The 23,269-nt window shown below is 46.2% G+C and overlaps 1 protein-coding gene across 5 annotated transcripts in view; it reads right to left on the reverse strand.

The window, feature by feature from the left end:
• Window positions 1–16,047, reverse strand: part of USP2 (ubiquitin specific peptidase 2) — a 293,747-nt gene extending 277,700 nt beyond the window's left edge. The window contains exon 1 of one of the 5 annotated variants that reach the window (XM_085645929.1): window positions 15,732–16,047. The gene's annotated coding sequence lies outside the window, so the exon portion shown is untranslated. Of the gene's footprint in view, window positions 1–15,582 lie in introns of all 5 variants that reach the window. The other 4 variants (XM_085645936.1, XM_085645935.1, XM_085645940.1 and 1 more) reach the window with 4 other exon arrangements.
• Window positions 16,048–23,269: the final 7,222 nt, after the last annotated feature.

Here is a 23,269-nt window from a genome sequence, read left to right on the forward strand (position 1 = left end):
GCTTTGTGTGTGTGGCTCTGTGGGTGCAAATGCAATAGGTCCCGCATTTGAGAGTGATTAAGCTATTGACATTGTAAATAACAATGCAGTTTCTTTAAATGTTTTAAAAACAAAAACTAATGTCATGAGCAATGCCAATAGCTCTAACTTTAACAATGCCGAGACCATTGCATTGTAAATGCTTGTTTATGAGTGGGGAAGGCTAAGTACTGAGTGAGGTTGTTTCCACGAGGAAATATGCAAGGGAAATAGCTGAAGGGTTTCAAATGTTCCTCAGGTGAATGTTGATGTCTCCTAATAGGATTTGATTGGAATTGGATAAGGTCTTGTAGCAGTGCTGGAACTGGAAAATGTTTTTTCCAGGAAACAATAAATTAGGCGTCAAGGTGTGGCAGGGAAAGTGGGTGGAGTCATGAGAGTTGGAGCTTAAAAAGCAAAGTCTGATAGTGAACTTATGTATTTTTCTGCTGCAAAGAAATTGTTAACAAGAACAAATGTTATAACAAATCTTTTCTAGCTTAATTGGTCACAAAAAGGTGGACTTAGTGTGCTCAGCAATGTTGAGGTGATTATATTAGCGTAAGGTAACTCTGGTAGTTAATTCAGTTCTTAAAGAGATCTGTGTTTTGTCCAATCACAGTTACGACTCATAGAGCAGCATTGGGGGTAAAGTGCCTGCTGCAAATCACATTGTGTAACTTGCAGATCACAGATTTGTATTTTACATAGATACATAAGTAGGCGACTGCTTTTGACACTGAAATCATTTTGTTCCTTCCAGTTCATAAGTTGCAATCCTTCTAAATAAGCACAGTGACCTATTTACCGGCATCACGGAGCTGCACGTAAACTGTAAGTCACAGGTTTAGTTCCTTATTATTATTTCTCAATCTGTTGTCATTCTAAGACTGCAAAGAATGACTCCTCTGGGAATTTATAAAGTCTTGCTATTACAGACAACCCCAATCACTGTATCAGGTTTTATATCCTGAGTGTGTTTCTACAGACAGTTCACTTTTAACATGAAATATATACAAGTATGGGCGATATGGAATTTCTGCAACTTATAACCCACATTGTCTTAAGTAACATTTTCTGTACTTTGAGTTACACACATATATGATTTATTGCCTCTGTGTGTGATATAACGCATTTTGACACCATAGACTGGGCTGAGTAGCGCTATAAAAGAACTAAATAACAAATACATTAGTAGGTGCCATTTACATGATTTTTAGTGTAGTTACTCAATAACACACATACATCTTGCATACTTATAATGCATGCAAATCTCTTACATAGGGGGTCAAGCAAAGTCAAAAACCTGCCTCCAAGTCACCATAGTTTCTCGTACTTGTGAAGTAATAAGCTGTGCTCCTTTGTTTCCCTCCATTACACTAGCATCTAGGTGTCAGGCTTCAGATGGCTCTAGCCAAGATGATACTTGAAAAAAGAAGGGCTGATGGCCCTGTAAATTAGGCCGTTGTTTTGGGCCAGGCTGAAAGTGAAAATAAGAAAGCCTTCTTGCTGCCTACTGCACCAAATGTAATGCAGACAAAGTGCAGGCACTGCTAAATTGTGTCCTGGTTTTGGAAAATGACACCAGGACAAATTCTGCATATTTTCCTGTGTGGGGCCTGATTCCAGATGAGGCCCAGGAATTGCTTCTGGCTCTGGCTGGGGTCCATCTTAATTCCCCAACTTTCTAACAGTGTCTTTGAGAGAATATACTCAATGAGCTCTTGGAAGGATGTGATGTTTTGCCCTTGGTTTCATTGATACATTGCACACAATTGAGGATCAGTTTTTGGGTCTTATTTCCACCTTAAGGCATTGAAAATTATAGCTTATGTAAGATCTTATATTTTATGGAGTATCCATGAATAAGAGCATCGCCCCGTCTGCTTTTCCTCGGTATATGTGTGCAGAATTGAGTATCCTTTAAGGAGCTGGACATCAACCATGAATTGTGAGTGGTTGTTAATCCAAGTCTCAGTATGGAAGAGAGCATCCAGATCACATACAGACCTTTTGAGTTTAAGAATACGTATTTACAATGATGCAATAACATTGAGTATTTAATGAAAAGGTGTTTTGTACAGATGACTGGTGGCTTATGATAAAACTGTGTTCTTCAATCCCAGTTTTGTTGACTTTGCATCTGTGATTTGGGCATATTGTCATATGCTGCTTCGGTTTCAAGGGTAGTTGCAGGTAGGTCAGATGTCAATTTACTTGCAAATTTTATTTCTGACGTGTTTAGCACTAATATGGGTTGCCAGAGATGCATTTGCCATTCACTGGTGGGCTTACTATTGGATCAGGATTGCCAGGAGCCTCCATTTTAATTCCATATGATTGGGCATAATCCTTACCAATTTGGATTTCTAGGGCTGGTTTGCAAAGTCTGAGACCAAATTGGGTATAATTGATTTTTATGAGTATATGGCTTTAAAATAAGAGTTGTGTGAGGAGTTATGTGGAGACTGTGGGTAGACTCCGTTGCAGTTTTGATATTTAGGGTATATTAGTTAAAGTCTTGGCAATGTAGCGCAGAAATAAAAATGATGCGTTGCGTTACATGAGAGGGGGACAGCAGGACAGCACTAAAACTACAGAGATGTGGCTCTGTCCTGCTCCCTCCTTAGCAGTGGCACACAATCAGGCTGCTGAGTACCATGCGCACATATGCTTAGACTAACTTTAAAACGTTTCCTACTTTGTATGTGTGCTGTACAGGGCAGCAAACATGCCACGTTGGGAAAGAAAGGAGAAATAAAAGCTATTCTCGTCAGTAGCACCTATTTTAAAAGGACGTCATTTTTTATGCAAAATCCTTTTTTAGGAGATAGGGTAATGCATCACAAGCCGTGGGTGGTTGCATGCGAATGTCACACCCATGGAACCTAAGTAATGCAAAACAGCTCCAGGTGCTGCTTTGCAACATTTTGAGGCACATTTTGTAAATTGGAATCTTTTTTTATGCAAACACAGCGCAAAGTCTTCATAAATATACCCCTGGGTGTCTGCTCATGGTAGCCAGAATCAAGTTGATTACGTAATTGAGGAGGTTCTGCGTATGATTTCTGTGAGAAAGTCTGCAGTCACTTGGGTGTTTCTAGATGTTCATCCAGTTTATTTTCTGTAAAATTAGCAAGTTTAGGCCTACATTCTTGCATGCATCTTGGTGCGTTAAAATGCATGCAAGTGGTACTACATAGCAGTGGCGGCTGGTATTAAGGGGCGTAGGGGGCGTTGCCTCACCTACCACCAGCGTCGGGGGGGGAAAACTAAAGGGAGAGTCTGAAGTTCTGAACACCAATTGAGCAGTTTAAAGAAGTGCTCACTGCTTGGTGGTCCGCCGTGAAAGTTAAACTATGTAAAGTAAAATAAATATATATATATTTTTTTACTTACTTATACTTTGTCCCAAAGAGTCTTTCTGCGCAATGTGCGCATGTGCAAAAGCTGGGCGTGAACTATTCGTCGCCCTCGAGGCACAAGCGAGGAGCGAGGAGGCGGGTGACATCAGCCTTGTGGGAGTGGCTGAAAAAAGCGGCAGTGCATGGGTTTCAAATGGGGCGATAATTAATTGGCCCAGGGCGCGGTCAGTGGAGCGCCATTCAGGGTAATGGGAAGGGGCAGGGCTGGCTCACAGTGCACTGAGTGCAGGGGGCGGTAACAATTACAGCACTCCTTTCGCCTCCGTAAATTAGGCTTTCTCATTGGGTGAGGCCGAGCCGCGCGGAAGTGGCAATCCATTTATTTTCAGTTTGGCAGGCAGTTCCTATTTCCGGGAGGGGTGTGTTTGTTGCTGGAAAAAGGCGCCTGCAGCCGTGATTTCAAACGACACGACGACACATGTGCAGGTAAGCCTTTTTTTCTTTTTTTGAACCCCAGGACTCGGCAGACCTGCTGTTAAATGTCGGATCCTGAGTCCGGAGCCCCTCACTGCACACACGATCTATTCAGGAGCCCATCACTGCACACATGATCTGCTCCAGAATCTGAGCCCTTCCCTTTGCTATAGCGCACTCTCTCACTGCACGGAGTGCACGCACTGGCTACTCCTCAACTTCTACCAATGCACTGCCTACTTCTAAGCCGCACACTGCACTCCTGTTGCGGCTCTCACTGCATACATCGTCATCGTTTAATGATGGGGTCACTGGGGAGTGCCCCTGTTGGCAAAGCTCCGGGACCGTTCCTGCAGCTCCTTAGACTGGTTGGGCCGTGCACTTCCTGCAGCCCCTGGTGTCTCAGCAGGCCCTGCTGAGAAGGCTCACAATCTCTAATGAATACGTTTTTGGCCGTTGGCAGCTTTCGGCGAAAGCAGTATTTGTAATTAAATACTCTCTCTCAGCAAATACAGCCAATTCTCTTCTGTTTGCAGCTTATTAATAACCGTGAGGTGTGAGTAAACAGAAATTAACTAAAAAGAAAACAAATATACAGTTCTGAATTCATTCGCCAGATGGAAGCCTTTGATCCACACTCCCAACTCTGTTATAGTTTCGAGACTCTTCCTCCCATCGTTAAAGGTTCTTAAAATCTACTCAGTGTGGTATTCCCAGTCATATTCTGTAATTAAATAATGGGGATTTTTCTGTCTTGCTCTGTATTCACCGAGCTCAGAACATCGCTTATTTAGTACTGCTTATTAGACGCTCAGAACTGCACCAGCCTCCATTAGACTCTAAGTGAACCCTATAAACAGTGGTAATCAGTCACAGAAGGTTAGAAAACGTCACTAGTGAATAGACCTGTTAAGTGCAAAAGGGAATAATTTGGTTTGATGGGCCCTCAGCCAGCTCACACGGGTAATGAAGGCTTAGAAAAGAGAAAATCCTAAGCAAACCGTTCCTTCGGACACATACGCCACCCCCTCCCCCCCCCCCAAAATTAAGATGCACTGTTTAAAATGTCGCATTCAGATTCTACAGTAAAAGGCAGCAAGGCATGGCACTGTAAAAAATAGCCAGACATCTTGGTTACGTGAATGGTTCTATAAATGTAATTGTAGGATACAAGAGTGACTGTTCCTGTGGTGTTAGTGCTCTGATAGGCATGCAGTTGTAGGGTGGTTGTCTGGTGATGTTGGGGGTTGAACTGTTCTGGGGCTATAGGGTGGTGATGTGGCATTAGTAGTTGGGCAGTATGCGTGTTAGCACACTGATGACGTAGGTAGGGTGGTGCTGGATGTGAGTTTGCCATACTGGTAAAGCTAATCTAGGGTTGAGGCCATAGTGCGGTACTGTGGTATATAGTGTGAGTGTGAGAATGATGGATGGGGGTGCTATAAAGGTGATTGTGCACTGGTGGTTGCAGTGCAGTAGTGTGGTTCTAAGATGGTTTTGCATTGTTGTTGGGTGGTAGTGTGGCTCAGAGATGGAACATGGTCCCAGGGGTGGTGATGTACTTCCGGTGAGTGATGATGCAGTGGTGTGGAAGTATTGGTGGGGTGGACCGTAGTGAGGCAGTGAAAATTGAATGTCCTTTAAGGTGCTTTTGTGGGATTAGCGGCGGTATTGTGTAGTGATGAGGTTGGATTTGTGGTGTCGTGTGTTGACATTCCAGTGTTTTGGGTTAATAATGCAGTGCCCTGGGTAGGGTGTTGCCTGGGATCGCCACCAAAGTGAGTATATAACACATTCTGACAAATGTTCGTTTTACAAACACAACCCTATACTACAATTTATGCTATAAACTTAATAAAATGAACAGCTGACAGAAAGAGGAATTCATGCAAAATGCATGCAGTGCTGGCTCCTTCATAGAGGCATGGGGGCGTCAAAAATTTTTCGGGGGGTCAACCCCCCCCCACCCGAACCCCTCGTATGTGGTTCAGGCACGCTTGCTAAGCAGTGAAGTACAACAATTGTCTTACGCCTCACCACTTTCAAATGTCACCAGCCGCCCCTGCTACATAGGTAAAAACATTACATTCCAGCAGCGGCTCCACCGCTTAGGCGAAGGAGCGTCACCCATCTGCTTTAAGAGCAGTGCAAAGGACAAAGAAAATGATAATAACTGAAGGATATTATCATTTTATTTTTAGTCGTGCTGCAAGCTCCGTGTTCGGGCGTGGTGGGGCTGGCTTCCGTAACTCAGAGGGAGGGAGAGTGGCTGCTGTACCTTAAGTGCGCATGACGGTTTGGCCGGCCGTCTTGGGCCGGCCAAACTGTCTTGCGCAGTGTGCATGTTCTCCGCCGGCTGCATTGCACAGCCTGGGTGGAGAACGTGCACAGCCTCTCAGTCCCTGTCTGAGCGCCGAACTATGGCACTAAGACAAACCACAACACTGCTGTATGGCAGTGTTGTGATTGGCTTGGGGAGTCTGGGAGCCTGGGTGCTTCCCGGGAGGCAGGATACAGTGAGGACAGAGGAGAGGCAGCGGCCGGCGACCCACAGGTAAGTTATTTTTTTCTAATCCCCCCTGCTCCAACGCCACCATCCCCTACCAGCCGCAACTGTTACATTTTATTGATAACTAGTTACATTCTTGGTGCTTTCAAGTTCTGAGGGTTGGATGGAGGCAGCATTAGCTACGAATCATTTTCAAGTTTAGTTGTTGGTTCTTGACTTTCAGGAGCTCTTATTAGTTGAAATGTCAAGATGCATGTACGGGGTTGTGCATGGGTTATCATAACTGCATACTCTCTTTAATGAGCTTTCCTTTTCCCAAAACAGTGGGTGCATTCACACTCTGAGTTTATTGAAGGGCCAGCTTTAGCTGATGGATTTAAAATGATTTCTAATATACCAAAGGTGCCATGGATAAGGTGTTCTAAGCAGAAAATCGTAAGGGTGTTGTTGGACCTGACCCTCTCTGCAGGGTCACCCTCAAAGTTTTGCCTTTACCCTCCACTATTTGCTGAATTCGTTTTTGCTGGTCTTAGGACTCTGTGAACTTTACCACTGCTTACCAGTGCTAAAGTGCTTGTACTTTCTCCTTAGAATTTGCTTACATCCAATTATCATAATTAATTTACTTGTAAGTCCCTAGCCTCAGGCCTGCCATTGCAGCCTGTGTTGTGATTTCGACCGAGCAAAATTAACCTTTTGCCAGGCCCAAACCTTCCTTTTAAATATATATTGAGGTCACACCTAGGATAGGCACTGGACACCCCAGAGGACAGGGTGCAGTGTATTTAAAAAGTTGGACATGTGCTTGTAAGTTTGATATGTCCTAGTAGTGAACAAAACTTAAATTCATTTTTCCCTACTGCAAGGCCTACCTCTCTCATGGGATAACATTTGAGTCACTTTATTACATTTAATATGCTGTAATTTCCAAATGGGAACAGGTAACTAGTTAGGTGTCTTTGGAATTGTAATGAAAAATCCTTAGGTTTGTGTTACAGTTCGATTGCGGGTGTAGTGGACGAACTGCTTCTCAGGATTCGACTCGCTATCCAACTGAACCACAAGCTTAAAAATACTGTGTGAACTAAGATTGCGAAGAAAATAAATATCTAATGAATAGAAAGATCCTTGAGGAAGCCCAAGGCTATCAAGCCGCTTAGGGGGCAAAACACTAGTCGGCTGCTAACAGAACACCATTATTATATATGTGTAAAATAGCTGTCGGAATAATTCACGTTGGAAGAACCCATTTGTCGACAACCGCTGATATAACGGAAATCTCAAAGAAATAATAAAGGACTCTGAGCATTCTTTATTACATGGATAGATATGCTAAATTTTCTATACAAGAGCTAGGTGTGTAAAACCGATCCTAGTAGAAAACACCAAAACTCCTGTATGTGGGACCAACATTGACAGCTAACAACAGCGATCTGTGTCTGAATCCCATTCGGACACCAAACACCATAGTACCTGTGGAAAATCCACACTGACAGAAAACACCACAGCACCTGTGCCTGAAACCTTCAATGGTGGTAAACACCCAAGCTAGTGTGTGTCACTGAAACTGACAGCAATCAGCAAGTATCTTGTGTGAGAGGCCTATACTGACAGGGCCGAACTGGCCGTAGCAGGCACCGGGCAATCCCCCGGTGCGCCGCAAGGGTGGGGGCCGGTTTTGGGCCCCTGGGGGCTGTTTTTGTTACAGGGCCGTTTTTGCAGCTTAGCTGCAAAATCGGCCCTGTAACTAAATCGGCCGAAAACCGGCCCTGGCAAAGACCTCGGTGCCCCCCCCCCTCTCCTCCCCCCTCCGCGAAGGGTGTGGGGGCGGCCTACGAGCACTTTGCCAGGGCCGGTTTTGGTTCCCAGTCCGGCCCTGTATACTGACAGAAAACACCAAACCTCCTGCCTGTGAGACCCAGAACCAAAGCAAATACAAATGATCTGTGTATGAAAAACACACTAGTAGAAAACACAAGAAATCCTATGTATGGGACCCATGATGACAGCAAACACCAGATCACAAGCAAGAGGCCAACGCTAATAGTAAATAACAGCACTCCAGTGTGTGAGACCCACACAGATATCAAACGCAACAGCTTTGTGAGTGAATGCCAAACAAGCAGAAACCATCTGAAAACATGTGTGTGGGACCCACGCTGATGACAAACATCCAGGTCGCACGTGAGAAATCTATACGGATGGTAAACACTAGCGTTCCTGTGTCTAAGACCATTACAGACAGCATACACCAGGACTTATGTGTTTGAGACATACAAAGACAAGAAACATCACACTGTCACAAGCCCCAGCGCTTATGTGAGATCTACACTGACAGTGACTATCAGAGATCCATATGTCTGAAACCCACTATATCAGCAAGTACCTGAGATGTGAGAGAAGCACAGACTCGGAGAAAACGCAACAAGTCCTGTGGGTGAGACTTACACTGACAGCAAATACAACAGCTCAGTGTAAGAAACCCACACGAATAGAAAACATCACACTTTCCATGTATGGAAACCATACTGTTAGAGATGACCATCATTTGTGTGGTACAACCCCAGATTTTTACCTTGACAGGTTTTGCTAGGTGTAGAATTCTATGTACCTTCCTCCTGTTAACCAGTGGTAAAGTGCCTATGCACCCCCTTTCAACATGAAGAAATTGGCATTCCCCTAATTGGCATATTTAACTTACTTGTAAGTCTCTAGTATATGGTACTACAGTGTGCCCAGGGCCTGTAAGTAACATTTCACAGGCGGGCTGTGGCACTCAAAGTGCCATCCATTTTGTGGTAATGTAAATATGACTGTAGGCCTGCCACCAGTAGCCTGGCAGTGCAAGTTAAAATGCTAATTTTACTGGCAAAATAAGAATATTTGACAGTCCCCAACTCTCATTTTGAATATTGATATATCACCCCTCAGTCAACCTTAGATGCCCAAAATGGTGCATGGGATTTAAGAGTTCGAGATGTAGAAGATTTATGTTACACATTTTCTTAAAATGAAAAGATCTAAAAGGCAATTTTCACTGTATCAGGGTTTGCTATTCCATATGAAAGCATTGGCATACACTATCAAACTGAATATTAGCTATATCCGCTTAGGAAGGAGCTAAAGATTTAATGTTTGGACCTTTAAAAATATTTATTACATGCCCAATTCACTGGCCAAGCCAGATTTGTAATCAATATTTAAAACATGTACTTTAGGAAAGTTACCTGTTGTCTGCCTAAAGACTCTAGAATCCCATTTGCACGAGCCTCCAACTGTCACCCAGGAGCTGTATAGCTCCCTGATGCAGTGTGAATTTGCTTGCAGAGCTGAGACAAAGGCCTTGGGTGTAGGTAGGTGTTCTGTTTCTCTGGCAGGATAACCATATAGGCTGTGCAGAGGAACTTAAATTAACTTCAAACTGGCCTACCCTGTCCCAGGCAGATGTATCTAACACCTGGACCTGCCTCCCTTCCATTGTCCATCTCGTCAATCAGGTAGTGTGAGAGAGCTGCCACCAAAATCACTTTTGAGTGACCACAGAGGAGGGGTAGCTCATTACCCTGGGCATGCCTCTAGGGAGGGCACAGGAGCATTGCACATGTGAAGAAAGGTTCTGCCATGTAGGTTTTGAGCCGAGAGGAGCACCGTGGGAATTATAACAGTAAAACGCATTGGAAGTGCTGCACATGTGAAAGGGTCACTCCGGGAAATGTTACCCTATTGATTAGGGAGTGGCCAGGAATATCCCCCACCTGCAGGCTGGCACTGGGCATAATGGCTGGCACCTACAGCACTCACCCTGGATCACTTCTAGACCTGTGGAAGAACAAAAGAGATCTGGACCTGCTGTCTGTGACCTGAGAAAAGCCTTAAAGACTGTACCTGCTTTTCCTCTTCTACCCAGCACAAAGTAGTAGACTCAACGGGTCATAAGGCTGATCTCCTGTCTGGGCTACAGTGACACAACATCTTTCAAGGGGCCTTTTCTGCATTGCCAGATGACCAGTTCCTACTGGACCTGCCTTGGACCCTGCGGAAAGCCTCTGCTTGAGGGAATCTTGACCCCCAAGTGCTTTCACCAAGGTTCTGGACTCCTCCTCAAGTTTTGTAAAACCCAGGCCTTAAAAACTTTTTTGCCAGCTTTTTGCTCTGAGAACCGACGGAGGAAAGGGACCAACCAGCCAAGCCGATCTGAAAAAGATGCACGGCTGCTGGACCAGAGAATCAAGATGCTCCAGCAAGTTCTTCTCCACAGCAGCAAATCTGATTCAGCGGGACCTCGATCTTGGCAAACAGGGTTACTCCATCACAAACGTGACAGACATTCCATCCCCTAAATTACAATTCCATTATATCCTATGGAACTTGTAATACGGTGGATGGATATATGGCACCATTGTGACCGAGTAGCCCATGTGCAAAGATCGTAATCAGGTCCTAAGTCTGAAGGTAGAAATCTTCACCAGCAAAGGTGCAAAAAGAGTCCAGCCAGCAAGGGACCTTCTCTGAGCATTTAAATTTAAACTTCTCCCATTCTGAGCTTTCCCACCAAAAGGTCAATGGCTTCACCAAGATCTTGTACAGCAGCTATCCAATGATGTGAAGCCCTTTTCTGTCTCAATCTGTTGCCTTGCCTTGCTGGGGATTTTTGTTTTCCATTCCAGAGACGAAGTCCAAAGGTAAAACTTTTCACTGCGATTAAACGTGTCTTGTATCGGAGCCGCGCTCCATTGTAGTTGACCTTACAACTTACTCTTGTCCCGGACTAGCGCAACCAGATGATCACGGTTGGTACTTAATGCTTTTGGCATTATTTTTACCTTAAACTTCAAATCTTCAGACCTCTGGTTCTACCTATTGGATTTTTGGCATTTTGGAGTCATTTTATTAAAATGTACTCTATTTGTCTAAATTGGTCTGGTATTTTTCTTGTGTTGTGTTTTGACTGTATTACTGTGTGAGTTCTGCATAAATACTTTAAACATCGCCACTAAGTTAAGCCTGCCACCTCTGTGCCATATCTACCAGGAGTTCAGCTCAGTTTAATTCAGTGACTTTACTGGTCAACCCCGACAAGGACTGTGGTTATTATTTGAGGTGGGTACTCTCCCCTCTCAACTAATACCCCAGTTTCTTACTCACACCAACAACAAACATCAGGTCTCCCATGAGTGGCCCACACTAACACTGAACACTAATGCCCGCATGCATCGACAGAATACACATGAGTTGCTGTGTGCGAGACTCATGAAACAGCTACCACCAGAGCTTGTGTGTGAGTGGCCCACACTGACAACCAAGACCAGGTTTCATGTGGGAAAACCACACTGACAGTAAACACAAGAGCTTCAGCGTTTGAGACATACACGAACAGCATACACAAGAGCTGTTGTGTCAGGGGCCACACTGATAGCGGAGAGCAGGTTTGATGTGAAAAACCACAATAACACCAAACATGAGTGCTCGTGTGATACCCACACTATCAACAAGCACTATGGCTTGAGAACCACAATGGCAGAATGCACCAGAACTTATTATGTGTGTGAGACCTACAGAGACAGAAAATATCACACACTGACAGCAAGCACTAGAGCTCATGCGAGGCCCACACTGACTACAAACATCAGAGCCCTGAGTGACAGGCTAATACTGACAGCAAACATCTTGCCTCGTATGAGAATGACAACAAACATCAGAGTCCTAATGTGACAGGCTAATCCTGAGAGCAAACATCAGGTCTTGTATGAGAGACGCACAGTGACTGCATACAACTTAAGTTCCTGGGTAAAAGGTAACACTGACAATGAACCCAAAGGCTAATGTATGCCACACACAGAGCAAACACTACCATCCTGTGTGAGAGTTCCACACTAGCAGCCAACAGCGGGTCTGCTGCTGTCAGCGGCAGACACGAAAAATCCTTTGTTAAGTTTAAAAATATGTTTATTGAAGTAAATAGTTCGATAATAATAAAAAGAAAAAACAATCATGGAGTGTAACAATTGAATAGGGTATTAAAAGAAACAACATGATCAGTAATATTATATCAATAAAAGTGTTATATAATAAACAATAAATAATAAGAGGAACTTGAGAAGGAAATAAAGAAGGAAGAATAAGAGAAATGAAAGAAAAGGAAGAGAGAAGAAACATTATGTAACATTACAGAGAATGGCAAAGAAGAAATAAAAGTGATGTTAGTAAAAAACAAAAATGAAAAACGTTGCCATAAGAACTGTAGTCAAGGAGGTTTGTTGAAGGGTCCTATGTTTTTGACTTAGTCTCTGAGGTGAGGAGTTGGCACACCATTGACACTCTGTTTAGTATCTGCCATGTTGCAGCTTTACCCCCGGTGTCCTTTTTTTGCAATATTCGCTTATTATTGTTTTTTATTATACTAAAGTTCACATATCATACATAGATCTCATCGCACCCCTGGAGATGTGTCAAATGAAGTGACATTATTGCCAGAAAAAGTTGAACTACCTATCCAAGTAAGTGAAAATCTAGGAGACCGTTAATGCCAGAACCTTCTGCAGTTCTATTACCCTCCCCTTCATGATAACCGTGTTTTATTACCAGCAGTGCATGCAACCAACCTACCATACAATCAAGGAACCCAAACAACTATCACACAGGAACTCCATGGATCTCACTCTGAGAAGCTAACTGAGGATCTCATCCTTGCACACTGGACCTCAATAACTCCTGCTGACACAGTAGACTTGATCAGTCCACCCTCACTCAAAGGGCCCGAACCCCACATCTTCACAGAGGGAGCATGAGCATCTCAACTTCACACAGGGGGCGTCAGCATCTCACCCACACACAGAAAGTGTGAGTATCTCAACCCCACACAGGGAATATCAGCATCTTAGAAAGGGAGACAGAGTATCTCAAAGCACACATGAATTATGACGTGAGAATTTTAACTTCCCTCAGAAAATATGAGCATCATATTATGCAGATAAAGCATGAACATCACAACCTCACACAGGAAGCATGAGTGTCACAGACACACAGAAAGTATGAGCATCTCAACCTCACATCAGAAATGTGAGCATCACAGCCTCACACAGGGGGTGTGAGCATCACAACCATACACACAAAGTGTGAGCATCTCAACCTCACACAGGAGCGTGATCATCTCAACCTCACACAGGGAGCTTCGATATCATGCCTCATGCAGGGAGTGTAAGCATTGAGCATCACACACAAACACAGACACACACAGAACGTGTGAGCATCTCAACCTAACATCGAAAATGTGAGCATCATAGCCTCATACAGGGGTTGTGAGCATCTCAACCACACACAGAAAGTGTGACCATCTCAACCTCACACGAGAGCGCGAGCATCTCAACCTCCCAACAATGAGTATGATCATCTCCCACAATGAGGGCGAGTATCTCAACCTCACAAAGGAAATGCAAGCATCTCTATGTCACACGAGGGAAAGTATCTCAATGTCACACGGGAAACCTAACAATCACTACCTCACGCATGTAGTGTGAGCATCTCAACCTCACATCGAAAATGTGAGCATCATAGCCTCACACAAGCGGTGTGAGCATCTCAACCACACACAGAAAGGGTGACCATCTCAACCTCCCACAAGAGCATGAGCATCTCAACCTCACACAATCAGTGTGATCATCTCCCACAACGAGGGTGAGTATCTCAACCTCACAGGGATTGCAAGCATCTCTATGTCAAACGAGGGAGAGTATCTCAATGTCACACGGTACACCTAAGAATCACTACCTCATGCATGGAGTGTGAGCATCTCAAACTCACACATGGAACCTGAGTATCTCAAAGTCATGCATAACATTTTAGCATTTTTACCTCACATGGGAAATCTGAGCATCATTTTATACACAGGAAGCATGAGCCGGACCCACCTACCTCAACAACCGACTCAGCTTCCACACCCCCACCCGAAGCCTCCGCTCAGCCAACCTCGCCCTCGCCACAGTCCCTCGCAACCGAAAAACCACCGCCGGTGGCAGATCCTTCTCCTACCTCGCCGCCAAGACCTGGAACACTCTCCCCACCATCCTACGACAGACCCAGGACCTGCTGGCCTTCAGAAGACTCATCAAGACCTGGCTCTTCGACCAGTAGCACCCCCCCTCCCCAGCGCCTTGCATCTCCCCCTGACCGGCTAGTGTCCTTATAATATCACAGAGATTGAGAGTCCCATGGGGAGGTCTCAGGATCTGAACGGCAAGCTGGCTGGGGAGGTGCCACTCACAGCTCAAGCCCAAGTCGTGCCTTCTTTTCAGGGACAGTGGTCTTTCTACAAACATGCCACAGAGGTAGGCCTGCACCTCCTGCTGTTTATGCGTTGGCAGATGGTATAGCAGTCAGCACAGGGGCGTAGCACGGCCCCTGCGTAAGGGCTCCACCATTCAGTTCAGAGGACCCACCATTCGGACTCAGGCCTACGAAAATCTGTGGGGCATGCAAGTCGCAGGAGACCATCTTTGCTTTCTATGAGGGACCCCCATCATCAGGGATGTAGCTTGGTCAGGGAGATTGAAGAAGGGGGAATCGAGCTTCAGATTTTCCAACAAGTACGCTGGCATTTAATATTAAAATACATTATACAAGGATGGTGTATGAGGGGGGTTTAAGGGGTAGTAAAAGTGAGAGGAATGCAGATTGGTAGGGTTACTAAGTAAGAGAAAATTCAAGACTTTGCAAAAATAACCAACCAACCGAACATAAACAACATTTTTTTAAAGACTTTAGAAACAGAGAACCAGTGTGTGTGTGTGTTATTGTGTGTGTGTATATGTAAACATCCCTAGTGAAATTCGACAGACACCTCCCCATACCCGACTGGAAGCACTTGTACCCAACTATTAACCAGAAAATATATCAACATTTATTTATTAGGAGGGGTGTAACCTCCCCACCCAACCCCACCCCAGGCGATGCCCCTGCCCATCATTTTGCTTCATGTCACTCCGCCCTACAGAGAGGTTATTAGAATCATTTCTAACCTCATCACCCCGAATACAGCTTTCACCCAACTAGAAGTGAGCAGAAACACTTTGTTAGCCTGCCAGCGAGGGCGAATCTATTAAAAATGCCAGTGCTAAGGGAACGGCTGTTACAGGCAAACAACTTATTCTGCATCGGAGCACAGTCCTCGAATGCACGCGGGTATGAGCGCTACTCAAAAAGCGTGAAATAAATAACTACCTGCGCGCGGGCCGGCTCCGTTCCATGTTATCGCGTCATAGATGTGAGCGCCTGCACTTCCGGCTCCCAAAATAGAAGCCACTGTCCCAACCCTGAGTCGAAAAAACAGAACACACACAGGTAAGAATTATAAAGAAATGTCTACCGACCTGTGCTTGACTCCTAACGGAGTTTCTGGATCCCACCCGCCACCCCGGGGAGACTCGTCCGGCTCTCCGGAAGGGGTAAGGTGGCTGCACCTGCCCCCAAGGGCCCGCCAGTCCGGAGCAACGCTTCTGCGTGAAGGGCCGCTGGAATTCTCTGCTCAGGTTACGGGCGAGGATAAATATAGCGTCTGCTCTGACCTCACTGGGCCATCGCGCGCGCAGCATTCCAGCAGTAGTGGGGTTTTTAAAGGGCTCGTGGAACAAGGGGTGCTCGGCGTCTGCACGGATAGCTCTCCCCTCCCTGGGCTCTGCCCACAGGGCATGCAGTACATTTCGTCCCAGCGTCACCTCCAAGGGACCTCCAGGACAAAGATAAGCGCCTCTCTACGGGTTACTGACACATTAATCTTCTATGGGCTGCTGAGCGGCCACCCACTAATTGGAAGTGGTGAATAGTTTTCTCTCTCAGTCAAAACCACCGGCTTCTTTTTAGTGTAGACCGGTAAGAATGTGTGAGGAAAATTAGCAAATTCCTGTATTAATTCTTTTTGAAACAGAAAAACTTACATTAGGCTATGTGTATTTAAAACTGCTTATAATGGTCTGAAAACACAAATAACTAAAATAAGCATGCCACATTTAACAACCCGTGTACTCTCAGTCTCTCACCAATTCGAATACGGGTACCAGAGTTCACCATTCCCAAACCCCCAAACATGAACTAGAGCCTGCTCGTTTTCGTTTCTAAAAGTGTTTACCTTCAAACACAGAAGTCCTGAGGACAAATTGGCCTGTAGGCACGTTAAAATAGACCCTCACTTAATTCGTAGGCTAAAGCAGCTGAGGAGCACCATCGATTTCAATTGGGTCATGCTCTCAGAAAGCCCAGAAGATCAAAATGGCGGCCATTCATTGAGTTGTAAAAGACTCGGCTCATACTGCACCTTTATTGGAGGGGTAGCTAGTGCAGAAGTGTCGTGAGAGACAGGAGAGTGGGGAGATCTCAGGGTTCGTGATTGGACAGGCCCCTTGGCACCCTGAAGCAGGACTTACCCCAGGCATAGGTCTTCAAAACTTCCAGGAGCGCATACGAAGACTGCGGATACCTTGTAGAAGAGGGCTCGAGGCATGCAAGAGCGGTGCAGTAGGAGACAGCCAGATATCTGGCATTACCTGGTGATGGGCAAACACCAGCCTATGAGGAGGCAGCAATTCCCAGAGTTCCAAGCCCTATTGTGTGTGGAGGTGATACCTCATTGGCTACTCATTGTGAGGTAATACCACCTGAGCAAAGTGGTTCCAATGGACAGACTTAAGTACATTGTTGTAGTTAGTAGGCCAGGGTGGAATTTCAATTATGTCGGACTAATTTCGGTAATTGCACGTTACTCTTTGATGCAGAATTACCGATAATGATGCGATTATTCCTGGTCGCATGTTTAAGAGTAATTTGGGGGAAAACATCCGATAGCGAGAGAACATTTAGCTCGTTATTCATGTTCTGCTGCATTAAGCACCATTTCTTAGGGCCAACGGCATCTGTGTGTCCATTTTGGAAGCCAAGCTGCATTTTGGCTAAGAAAATAGAGCCTAATGCTGGTACCAAATTGGGGGAATGTCATATCCCATGAGCACATTTAGCTAACATGAATGGTTGCTGTGCTTGCTATCCATGTTCAGTTGCATTTAGCGCTATTTCTTAACGCATTTTGCAGCATGAAAATAGCGCTAGATTCCGGGAGTAAATTTGAGGAAAATTTTACACCAAGCATGTTTAGCGGGCATAAGTGGCTCCTCGGTCATGCAATTCTTGTTCTGTTGCATTTAGCGCTATTTCTTAGAGACTAATGCATCCTTTCCTCCATTTTGAATGTGAGAGGGCATTTATGTGCCAAGAAATAGTGCTAAATGCAAAATTACTCTTCTTGTGTAACTCTGCATAATCTTGTGAAATTCTAAAAATAATTAATTGTTATGCTTTGCGGAATTACACATTACCCCCACTCCTACTAGTTAGCAGGTATGGTCTTTATTCAATAGTCAGGAGCTTTTCAGATAGGAGGTACATTCTTTCTTCCATGCTAGACAGTTAGATTATAGTCATTTTCATTCAAGAATCTTTATTCGGTGATTAAAAAACACCATAAAAGCACACATACATAGATAAAACGGCATTAAATATTAGTCAAGATCCTTGTGCATAAATGACAATAAAATACTAACATACAAGGCTGTAAATTTAAAACAGGGAGTCACAAGTCTTTTAATCCTCTCCCCTCGTCTTCCTTAGTCGGACCGCAACCTTGATAAAATTCATAACACAACACAAGGTTAGCGGGTCAGAAGCTTTTTGCAAGTAGATTAGTGCATCTCTGGCATGTTCCAGGTGGGCCTTTTTTAGGATGTCTACTAGAAATCTACGCCTGGGCATTGAATAATAGGGACAGAGCAAAGTAAAATGAAGGGAGTCCTGCGGAGACCGATTGTCGCAGCCGCAGGGTCCCTTCTGCTCGATTGACATGGTAAAACCTGCTGGCGAGGCCAACATAAAAGGAAGTAGGCTCAGTCTGAAACGGCACATAAGAAATCTGTCCTGTGTATTGTGTACAAGATACAGGTAGGGCTCCATACCCTCCACACTCTTCACCAAAGTATGAGCCCTTATTGACTTTTTTTCCCCTTCAGCCAGAGCACGGCATTGGGTTTTCCGCTCTAGGAAAATTTCCCCTACTTGTTTCTTGTGCTGTGCTGAAATGGTGGTGGGGTTCTTGAAGAGGTTTCCAAACCCTAGTTCCTCAAGAGTGTTTCTCACATATTTGAGCCATGGGATGCGCATGCAGTGGGTCCTACCTAGGCAGTCCAGTAAGATTTTTCTACTTAGATGCGCGTCTGGATTTACCCAGATTTTTAGCCACGCCACAATTGGCCTAAGTTTTAACAAATCGACCAGATATGGCCTCCCTAGCTCCCTGTGAGCTATGAGTCCAGCAGTGCTGGGTGGTACCCTCAGGATAGATTTCAGATGTTTGTTCTCTTCCTGGTCAATTCTAGAGGTATTCCCGAAGCCCCAAACTTCTGCCCCATAGCTTACTTTAGCGCATGTTATGGAGCCGTACAGGTTCATCACCTGTTCCGGACTCCATCTGCCCAACCTCCTGCCATATCCGGCTATTGCCCCGTTAGAGGCAATCATTTTGTTACAGCGCTCTTCCACCAAGGAGTTAAATTGAAGAGCACCATCAAAGGTTACTCCGAGATAGGAGAACGTTTTAACCTCCTCTAAACAATGGGAGCCTATTGTGTAAGAAAATTTTGAGGAAGGTTTTTTGCCTGCCAGGAGCACGTAAGATTTGCTTAGGTTGACAGATAAGTCCAGATCGCTCATAAACTTGACGAACCCATCTATCAGAATCTGTAGGCTTCGTGGTGTACGTGCCAGCAAGACCGCGTCGTCTGCGTAAAGCAGGACAGGGATTTGCCGCGTCCCAACCCTTGGGGAATCTGCCTTTAAGCCCAAAAGAAACTGTTCCAAATTATTAATGTAAAGGGAGAACAAAAAAGGGGCAAGAATACAACCTTGTCTGACTCCACTTTTGCATGGAAAGGAGTCCGTCAAACCTCCCTCCCTGTTAAATCTAACTCTAGCCGTGGTGTCGCTATGCAGCTCTCTTAGTATGGTAATTAGGCCGCTCTCGATCCCCATCCCTGCCATCATGTCCCACAACTTCCCTCTGTTGACGTGATCGAATGCTGCTGCCAGGTCCATGAATCCCATATAAATGGGTTCCTTACTGGCCAGAGTATATTTGGCAGTCAGCATATATAGGTTCAGGCATTGGTCGCTGGTGGACCTCCCTGACCTGAACCCATATTGAGTGTCCGAGAAGATGTTGTTCTCTTCGGTCCACTCGGACAATCTGTTCAGGAGTGCCCTTCCCAGAAGTTTAGCCGAGACGTCAATCAGGGAAATAGGCCGATAACACTTGGGGTCGTCCTTGTTGCCCTTTTTAAAGATTGGCACAATGATCGCTTTAGACCATGATGGAGGGAGACCGCAGGTGATAGCAGTGTTTAGGACCCTGGTCATCAGTGGGGCCCAAAGATCTATATTACTAAGAAAAAGGTCAGGGGGAATTCCATCTGGGCCCGGGGCTTTATTCTTAGTTAGACTCTCCATCCCTGCCGTGATCTCCTTAAGGGTAAATACTACTGGAGGAGCCTGACTTGGGGTCACTGATGACTCTACGTGAGGACCCGATTCATGGTTATACAGGCTCCTAAAGTGTGTGACCCACTGCTCCGGGAGGATGTTAGCCCCTATCTCCGGAGAATCATTTTCTTGAAAGGTCGGTTTATTGATGATTCTCCAGAACCCCACTAGGTCCCTTCTTTCCCCTGCCTCTCTCAGATCTGCCCAAGCTTCTGCCTGCAGGGTGAGTTTCCTCCTTTTGGTCTCTTTTTTATATTTTTCTCTGCATGCCCTGATTACTTGTGGATCTCGTAGTCACATCAGATAGGTCCTGTTATGGCTCTATTCTCATCCAACTAAAATGAACTCCCAGGCTTCATCCAGCACAGCGAGACCAACATTCCATGCATCAACACATTCTTACAGCCTTCAAGTTTAACGTGTGAGAATGTACTGATGCGTGTATTGTTGGTGTAAGTGTACTGAGTGAGGTCTGGGGGTTGATTATAGTTGGAGTACAGAGTCATAACAGGGTCTAGCTGATGTGGCTGTAACCTAGCTGCCTACCATGGAACAAAGAGCTTACATCCTACCTTAATGGCTCCAGATTCCTGTGTGAAGAGGCTGCCCTCCAAATAAAATATAATTTCACCAAGGTACTGGACCCTTACAGCATGTGCAAGGGGCTGGATGGAGTCATTGAGCACAAGAGTTTAGAATAGACCATGATGCACTGAGGGCTGGGCTAGCCTCTGCTGAAAAAGGAGAAGGTAGGATCCATGGTGTGTAAGGAGAATAGGCCAGACCATGGAGTGCAAGGAGCTTGGCCAGCACTCAGTTTGCAAGAGACTTGGGCTAGCCTGCAGTGTGCATGTGGTGGACCAGCCCTTTGTGTGAAAGAGGTTGTGCCAGTCAAGAGAACATAAGAAGCTGGACCAGTCCAAGGTGCATAATCTGCTAGGCCTGTACATGGTTTGCAAGAGGTTGAACAAGACCACACTGTGTAAGTGGCTGGTGGGCAAGGAGATGAAGTGAGCTTATTGTGCAGAAGGAGTGGGACCAGTCCTTGATGTACAAGAGGCAGCAAGCTTACATTTTGCCTAGGGTCCAAACATTCCACAGTGTGGAAGGGGCTGAGCTAACACAAAGTGCACAAGGGTGGGGTGAGCCCACTGTTTGCATCGGGGTGGCTACTCCACTAGGGCGGAGGAGCGTCGCCCTACTGCTTTCTCGCAGTGCAAGAAGCAGAAACATAAAACTACCATTTTATGTTTCTGCTTCTCGCAATGCGAGAAAGCAGAAGTGTTTATTTGGGGCGGGCGGTTCGGGGAGGAGTGGCTTGCCCACTGCTGAGGGCGATGACTGTTTGGTCAGCCCCAGGGCCGACCAAACCAGTCATGCGCACTCTGCCTTTTCTCCATGCAGCCTACATAGAGAAAATGGCCTCCCCATAGGTGCCTGGATGTTCAGCGTCCCAACCAATAACAGCGCTGACATTGCAGCGTTGTGATTGGCTTAGGGGAGGGAAGGGAGACTGCCTGTTTCCTGTTTCCTGTTCCTGCCGGAGGCAGGAGAGGAGCAGAGACGATGCGGGAATGGGCGGCGAAGGTAAGTTAACTTTTTTATTTTATTTTTGAATTTTCACCTTGAGAACAACAACAACTCGACAACCCTGATCGATAACCTCCCCAACCTCAGACTGAGGCAACTCGTCACAACGCATACCCTGCCACATGCTCGACCCCGTCTTCTCCTCAAGCCCCCACGTCTCCTTCAGCCACACCACCAAACTCCTCTGGACCGACCACCGCTGCATCCACTTCACCTTCCAGAAACTAACCACACACCATCGCACCCAAAAGATCCCCTGCTGCTGCTGGAGAAAAATCACCGAAGACCAACTACACGCAAACCTCACTCTCAGCCCACCCACAGAACCCTCCAACACCGACGACGCTGCCCACAGCCTCAGACGCTTGATCGATGACTGCGCCAACACCCTCGCCCCGCTGAAGAAACCCCCCCACAGAGACACCAGCAAGAGGGCCAGCTGGTTCACCCCAGAACTCCTAGCCTCGAAGCGAGCCTGCCAGAAACTAGAGAAGATATGGCACAGTAAACAGACTCCGGACAGCCACGCAGCCCACAAGGACGCCACCCGCAACTACGATCACCTCATCAGGACTGACAAGAGGACCTCTTTCAAAGACCACCTCGACAAAAACGCACACAATAACAAGGAGCTCTTCAACATCGTGAAGGAACTCTCCAACCCCAGCTCCAACACCAACGACATCCCGCCGTCACAAGCCTTGTGCGACTCCCTCGCCACTTTTTTCCACCGCAAGATAGCAGACATCCACGACAGCTTCAACACCCAGACAGCCCCAACAGACAGCAACACAACAAACTCTCCGCACACCATCGACCACGACCCCCTGCTAGCCTGGGCGAGCGTGAGCATCGATGACACCATCAAGACCATGAGCACAATCCAGTCCGGCTCCCCGTCAGACCCATTCCCGCACCACATCTTCAACAAAGCCAGTAGCTCCATCACACCCCACCTGCGCAATGTGATCAATCTCTCCCTCGAGAACGCGACCTTCCCAGAGAGCTGGAAACATGCCGAGATCAACGCCCTACTCAAAAAACCCAAGGTAGACCCCAGAGACCTCAAGAACTTCCGGCCCATCTCTCTGCTCCCGTTCCCAGCCAAGATCATCGAGAAGATCGTCAACAAACAGCTAACCCGATACCTCGAAGAAAACAGAATCCTGGACCCTTCCCAGTCAGGGTTCCACAGCAACCACAGCACCGAAACCGCCCTCATCGCCACCACAACGACATCAGGACCCTGCTGGACAACAGTGAGACCGCAGCCCTCATCCTCCTGGACCTCTCCGCCGCCTTCGACACCGTCTGCCACCGCACACTACGCGCACGCCTCCACGCCGTAGAGATCCGAGACAAGGCGCTGGAATGGACCACCTCCTTCCTCTCCGGCAGAACCCAGAGCGTCTGCCTCGCCCCATTCCGATCCGAAGCCTCTGAGATCATCTGCGGCGTAGCCCCAGGGTTCTTTCCTCAGCCCGACACTGTTCAACATTTACATGGCCCCGCTCGCACACGTCGCCCGACAGCACGACCTCAACATAATCTCCTACTCCGATGACACTCAACTGATCCTCTCCCTCACCAAGGACCCCATCACTGCCAAAGCCAACCTCCACGAAGGAATGAAGGCCGTCACCGACTGGATGAAGATCAGCTGACTGAAGCTGAACACAGACAAAACGAAGGTCCTCATCCTCGGCTCCAACCCTTCAGCCTGGGACGACTCCTGGTGGCC

Source organism: Triturus cristatus, chromosome 3_1 (assembly GCF_964204655.1).
Source record: "Triturus cristatus chromosome 3_1, aTriCri1.1, whole genome shotgun sequence".
Taxonomy (NCBI): Eukaryota; Metazoa; Chordata; class Amphibia; order Caudata; family Salamandridae; genus Triturus; species Triturus cristatus.